Raw genomic sequence first — 5,000 nt, forward strand, 5'->3', positions numbered from 1 at the left:
GTTTTTAACATAGCAAGCTGCAGAGTTGTAAATTGCGTTGGACTTGAAATACAATGGGGTCTCCCCGCACAGGTTCGAACCCTGCTCACAGCGCTTTGACAAACCAGTCTTTATTTGCATCATGTCATTGGAGACTTGATATGGATAATGTCTGGACTTGTCCTTTGATTCAGGTGGTCAGAATATTTTTCCTTGACAAAGTTCAAATAGGCTCTTCATTAGAAAGTCTAGTCTTTACAGATGTAAAATGTACAGAATCAGATAGCCGACTGGTTAAGGCCTGGTTTTTAACATAGCAAGCTGCGATGGCCGAGTGGTTAAGGCGTTGGACTTGAAATCCAATGGGTCTCCCCGCGCAGGTTCGAACCCTGCTCACAGTCCTTTGACAAACCAGTCTTTATTTGCATCATGTCATTGGAGACTTGATATGGATAATGTCTGGACTTGTCCTTTGATTCAGGTGGTCAGAATATTTTTTCCTTGACAAACAGTTCAAATAGGCTCTTCAGTAGAAAGTCTAGTCTTTACAGAAGTAAAATGTACAGAATCAGATAGCCGACTGGTTAAGGCCTGGTTTTTAACATAGCAAGCTGCGATGGCCGAGTGGTTAAGGCGTTGGACTTGAAATCCAATGGGGTCTCCCGCGCAGGTTCGAACCCTGCTCACAGCGCTTTGACAAACCAGTCTTTATTTGCATCATGTCATTGGAGACTTGATATGGATAATGTCTGGACTTGTCTTTTGATTCAGGTGGTCAGAATAAAATTCCTTGACAAACAGTTCAAATAGGCTCTTCAGTAGAAAGTCTAGTCTTTACAGAAGTAAAATGTACAGAATCAGATAGCCGACTGGTTAAGGCCTGGTTTTTAACATAGCAAGCTGCGATGGCCGAGTGGTTAAGGCGTTGGACTTGAAATCCAATGGGGTCTCCCCGCGCAGGTTCGAACCCTGCTCACAGCGCTATGACAAACCAGTTTTCATTTTTAACATGTCATTGGTGACTTGATATGGATAATGTGCTTAATGCATGGACTTGTCCTTTGATTCAAGTGCTCAGAATATTTTTCCTTGACAAACAGTTCAAATAGGCTCTTCAGTAGAAAGTCTAGTCTTTACAGAAGTAAAATGTACAGAATCAGATAGCCGACTGGTTAAGGCCTGGTTTTTAACATAGCAAGCTGCGATGGCCGAGTGGTTAAGGCGTTGGACTTGAAATCCAATGGGTCTCCCCGCGCAGGTTCGAACCCTGCTCACAGCGCTTTGACAAACCAGTCTTTATTTGCATCATGTCATTGGAGACTTGATATGGATAATGTCTGGACTTGTCCTTTGATTCAGGCGGTCAGAATAAAATTCCTTGACAAACAGTTCAAATAGGCTCTTCAGTAGAAAGTCTAGTCTTTACTGAAGTAAAATGTACAGAATCAGCTAGCCGACTGGTTAAGGCCTGGTGTTTAACATAGCAAGCTGCAATGGCCGAGTGGTTAAGGCGTTGGACTTGAAATCCAATGGGGTCTCCCCGCGCAGATTCGAACCCTGCTCACAGCGCTTTGACAAACCGGTATTTACTTGCATCATGTCATTGGAGACTTGATATGGATAATGTCTGGACTTGTCCTTTGATTCAGGTGGTCAGAATAAAATTCATTGACCAACAGTTCAAATAGGCTCTTCAGTAGAAAGTCTAGTCTTTACAGAAGTAAAATGTACAGAATCACATAACCGGCTGGTTTTTAACATAGCAAGCTGCAGATTTGTAAATTGCGTTGGACTTGAAATCCAATGGGGTCTCCCTGCACAGTTCGAACCCTGCTCACAGCGCTTTGACAAACCAGTCTTTTTTGCATCATGTCATTGGAGACTTGATATGGATAATGCTTGGACATGTCCTTTGATTCAAGTGCTCAGAATTGATCTTCCATGACAAATGTTTCAAGTAGGCTCTTCAATAGAATAGTCTGGTCTTTAGAGGTAAAATGGACAGAATCAGATATCGGACTGACTAAGGGTCTGTTTTTAACAGGAGATGCTGTGAGTTGGTTAAGGCGTTGGACTTGAAATCCAATGGGGTCTCCCCCGCAGGTTTGAACCCTGCTCACAGCGCTTTGACAAACCAGTTTTCATTTTTAACATGTCATTGGTGACATGATATGGATAATGTGCTTAATGCATGGACTTGTCCTTTGATTCAAGTGCTCAGAATATGTTTTCCTTGACAAACAGTTCAAATAGGCTCTTCAGTGGAAAGTCTAGTCTTTACAGAAGTAAAATGTACAGAATCAGATAGCCGACTGGTTAAGGCCTGGCTTTTAACATAGCAAGCTGCGATGGCCGAGTGGTTAAGGCGTTGACTTGAAATCCAATGGGGTCTCCCCGCGCAGGTTCGAACCCTGCTCACAGCGCTTTGACAAACCAGTCTTTATTTGCATCATGTCATTGGAGACTTGATATGGATAATGTCTGGACTTGTCCTTTGATTCAGGTGGTCAGAATAAAATTCCTTGACAAACAGTTCAAATAGGCTCTTCAGTAGAAAGTCTAGTCTTTACAGAAGTAAAATGTACAGAATCAGATAGCTGGCTGGTTTTTAACATAGCAAGCTGCAATTGCCGAGTGGTAAATTGCGTTGGACTTGAAATCCAATGGGGTCTCCCCGCGCAGGTTCGAACCCTGCTCACAGCGCTTTGACAAACCAGTCTTTATTTGCATCATGTCATTGGAGACTTGATATGGATAATGTCTGGACTTGTCCTTTGATTCATGTGGTCAGAATAAAATTCCTTGACAAAGAGTTCAAATAGGCTCTTCATTAGAAAGTCTAATCTTTACAGAAGTAAAAATGTACAGAATCAGATAGCCGACTGGTTAAGGCCTGGTTTTTAACATAGCAAGCTGCGATGGCCGAGTGGTTAAGGCGTTGGACTTGAAATCCAATGCGGTCTCCCCGCGCAGGTTCGAACCCTGCTCACAGCGCTTTGACAAACCAGTCTTTATTTGCATCATGTCATTGGAGACTTGATATGGATAATGTCTGGACTTGTCCTTTGATTCAGGTGGTCAGAATATTTTTCCTTGACAAACAGTTCAAATAGGCTCTTCAGTAGAAAGTCTTTACAGAAGTAAAATGTACAGAATCAGATAGCCGACTGGTTAAGGCCTGGTTTTTAACATAGCAAGCTGCGATGGCCGAGTGGTTAAGGCGTTGGACTTGAAATCCAATGGGGTCTCCCCGCGCAGGTTCGAACCCTGCTCACAGCGCTTTGACAAACCAGTCTTTATTTGCATCATGTCATTGGAGACTTGATATGGATAATGTCTGGACTTGTCCTTTGATTCAGGTGGTCAGAATAAAATTCCTTGACAAACAGTTCAAATAGGCTCTTCAGTAGAAAGTCTAATCTTTACAGAAGTAAAAATGTACAGAATCAGATAGCCGACTGGTTAAGGCCTGGTTTTTAACATAGCAAGCTGCGATGGCCGAGTGGTTAAGGCGTTGGACTTGAAATCCAATGGGGTCTCCCCGCGCAGGTTCGAACCCTGCTCACAGCGCTTTGACAAACCAGTCTTTCATTTTTAACATGTCATTGGTGACTTGATATGGATAATGTGCTTAATGCATGGACTTGTCCTTTGATTCAAGTGATCAGAATATGTTTTCCTTGACAAACAGTTCAAATAGGCTCTTCAGTAGAAAGTCTAGTCTTTACAGAAGTAAAATGTACAGAATCAGATAGCCGACTGGTTAAGGCCTGGCTTTTAACATAGCAAGCTGCGATGAGTTGAGTGGTTAAGGCGTTGGACTTGAAATCCAATGGGTCTCCCCGCGCAGGTTCGAACCCTGCTCACAGCGCTTTGACAAACCAGTCTTTATTTGCAACATGTCATTGGAGACTTGATATGGATAATGTCTGGACTTGTCCTTTGATTCAAGTGCTCAGAATATTTTTTCCTTGACAAACAGTTCAAATAGGCTCTTCAGTAGAAAGTCTAGTCTTTACTGAAGTAAAATGTACAGAATCAGCTAGCCGACTGGTTAAGGCCTGGTGTTTAACATAGCAAGCTGCAATGGCCGAGTGGTTAAGGCGTTGGACTTGAAATCCAATGGGGTCTCCCCGCGCAGATTCGAACCCTGCTCACAGCGCTTTGACAAACCGGTATTTACTTGCATCATGTCATTGGAGACTTGATATGGATAATGTCTGGACTTGTCCTTTGATTCAGGTGGTCAGAATAAAATTCATTGACCAACAGTTCAAATAGGCTCTTCAGTAGAAAGTCTAGTCTTTACAGAAGTAAAATGTACAGAATCACATAACCGGCTGGTTTTTAACATAGCAAGCTGCAGATTTGTAAATTGCGTTGGACTTGAAATCCAATGGGGTCTCCCCTGCACAGATTCGAACCCTGCTCACAGCGCTTTGACAAACCAGTCTTTTTTGCATCATGTCATTGGAGACTTGATATGGATAATGCTTGGACATGTCCTTTGATTCAAGTGCTCAGAATTGATCTTCCTTGACAAATGTTTCAAGTAGGCTCTTCAATAGCAATAATCTGGTCACTTTAGAGGTAAAATGGACAGAACGAGATAGCGGACTGACTAAGGGTCTGTAGGTAACAGGAGATGCTGTGATGGCCGAGAGGTTAAGGCGTTGGACTTGAAATCCAATGGGGTCTCCCCGCGCAGGTTTGAACCCTGCTCACAGCGCTATGGCAAACCAGTTTTCATTTTTAACATATCCTAGGTGACATGATATGGATAATGTGCTTAATGCATGGACTTGTCCTTTGATTCAAGTGATCAGAATATGTTTTCCTTGACAAACAGTTCAAATAGGCTCTTCAGTGGAAAGTCTAGTCTTTACAGAAGTAAAATGTACAGAATCAGATAGCCGACTGGTTAAGGCCTGGTTTTTAACATAGCAAGCTGCGATGGCCGAGTGGTTAAGGCGTTGGACTTGAAATCCAATGGGGTCTCCCGCGCAGGTTCGAACCCTGCT

The 5,000-nt window shown here is 42.9% G+C and overlaps 2 protein-coding genes and 11 non-coding genes across 16 annotated transcripts in view; 11 read left to right on the forward strand and 2 right to left on the reverse strand.

Moving 5' to 3' along the window:
• LOC118384359 (nuclear body protein SP140-like protein) overlaps positions 1–5,000 on the reverse strand; it is a 241,315-nt gene that overhangs the window by 44,542 nt on the left and 191,773 nt on the right. The gene's annotated exons all lie outside the window — the stretch shown is intronic.
• Positions 1–5,000, reverse strand: part of LOC118384134 (nuclear body protein SP140-like protein) — a 112,339-nt gene that overhangs the window by 42,754 nt on the left and 64,585 nt on the right. The window lies entirely within an intron of this gene.
• trnas-uga (transfer RNA serine (anticodon UGA)) lies at positions 300–380 on the forward strand. The gene has a single exon. It is a non-coding gene; the product is annotated as a tRNA-Ser (tRNA).
• On the forward strand, positions 590–670 carry trnas-uga (transfer RNA serine (anticodon UGA)). Its single transcript has one exon. It is a non-coding gene; the product is annotated as a tRNA-Ser (tRNA).
• On the forward strand, positions 879–960 carry trnas-uga (transfer RNA serine (anticodon UGA)). Its single transcript has one exon. It is a non-coding gene; the product is annotated as a tRNA-Ser (tRNA).
• trnas-uga (transfer RNA serine (anticodon UGA)) lies at positions 1,178–1,258 on the forward strand. Its single transcript has one exon. It is a non-coding gene; the product is annotated as a tRNA-Ser (tRNA).
• Positions 1,467–1,548, forward strand: trnas-uga (transfer RNA serine (anticodon UGA)). Its single transcript has one exon. It is a non-coding gene; the product is annotated as a tRNA-Ser (tRNA).
• trnas-uga (transfer RNA serine (anticodon UGA)) lies at positions 2,892–2,973 on the forward strand. The gene has a single exon. It is a non-coding gene; the product is annotated as a tRNA-Ser (tRNA).
• On the forward strand, positions 3,177–3,258 carry trnas-uga (transfer RNA serine (anticodon UGA)). The gene has a single exon. It is a non-coding gene; the product is annotated as a tRNA-Ser (tRNA).
• On the forward strand, positions 3,468–3,549 carry trnas-uga (transfer RNA serine (anticodon UGA)). The gene has a single exon. It is a non-coding gene; the product is annotated as a tRNA-Ser (tRNA).
• On the forward strand, positions 4,060–4,141 carry trnas-uga (transfer RNA serine (anticodon UGA)). Its single transcript has one exon. It is a non-coding gene; the product is annotated as a tRNA-Ser (tRNA).
• trnas-uga (transfer RNA serine (anticodon UGA)) lies at positions 4,627–4,708 on the forward strand. The gene has a single exon. It is a non-coding gene; the product is annotated as a tRNA-Ser (tRNA).
• Positions 4,927–5,000, forward strand: part of trnas-uga (transfer RNA serine (anticodon UGA)) — an 81-nt gene continuing 7 nt past the window's right edge. Inside the window, exon 1 of the tRNA in view lies at positions 4,927–5,000. This exon is cut by the window's right edge and continues 7 nt beyond it. This is a non-coding gene — a tRNA (tRNA-Ser).

Source organism: Oncorhynchus keta, chromosome 5, assembly GCF_023373465.1.
Source record: "Oncorhynchus keta strain PuntledgeMale-10-30-2019 chromosome 5, Oket_V2, whole genome shotgun sequence".
Classification (NCBI taxonomy): Eukaryota; Metazoa; Chordata; class Actinopteri; order Salmoniformes; family Salmonidae; genus Oncorhynchus; species Oncorhynchus keta.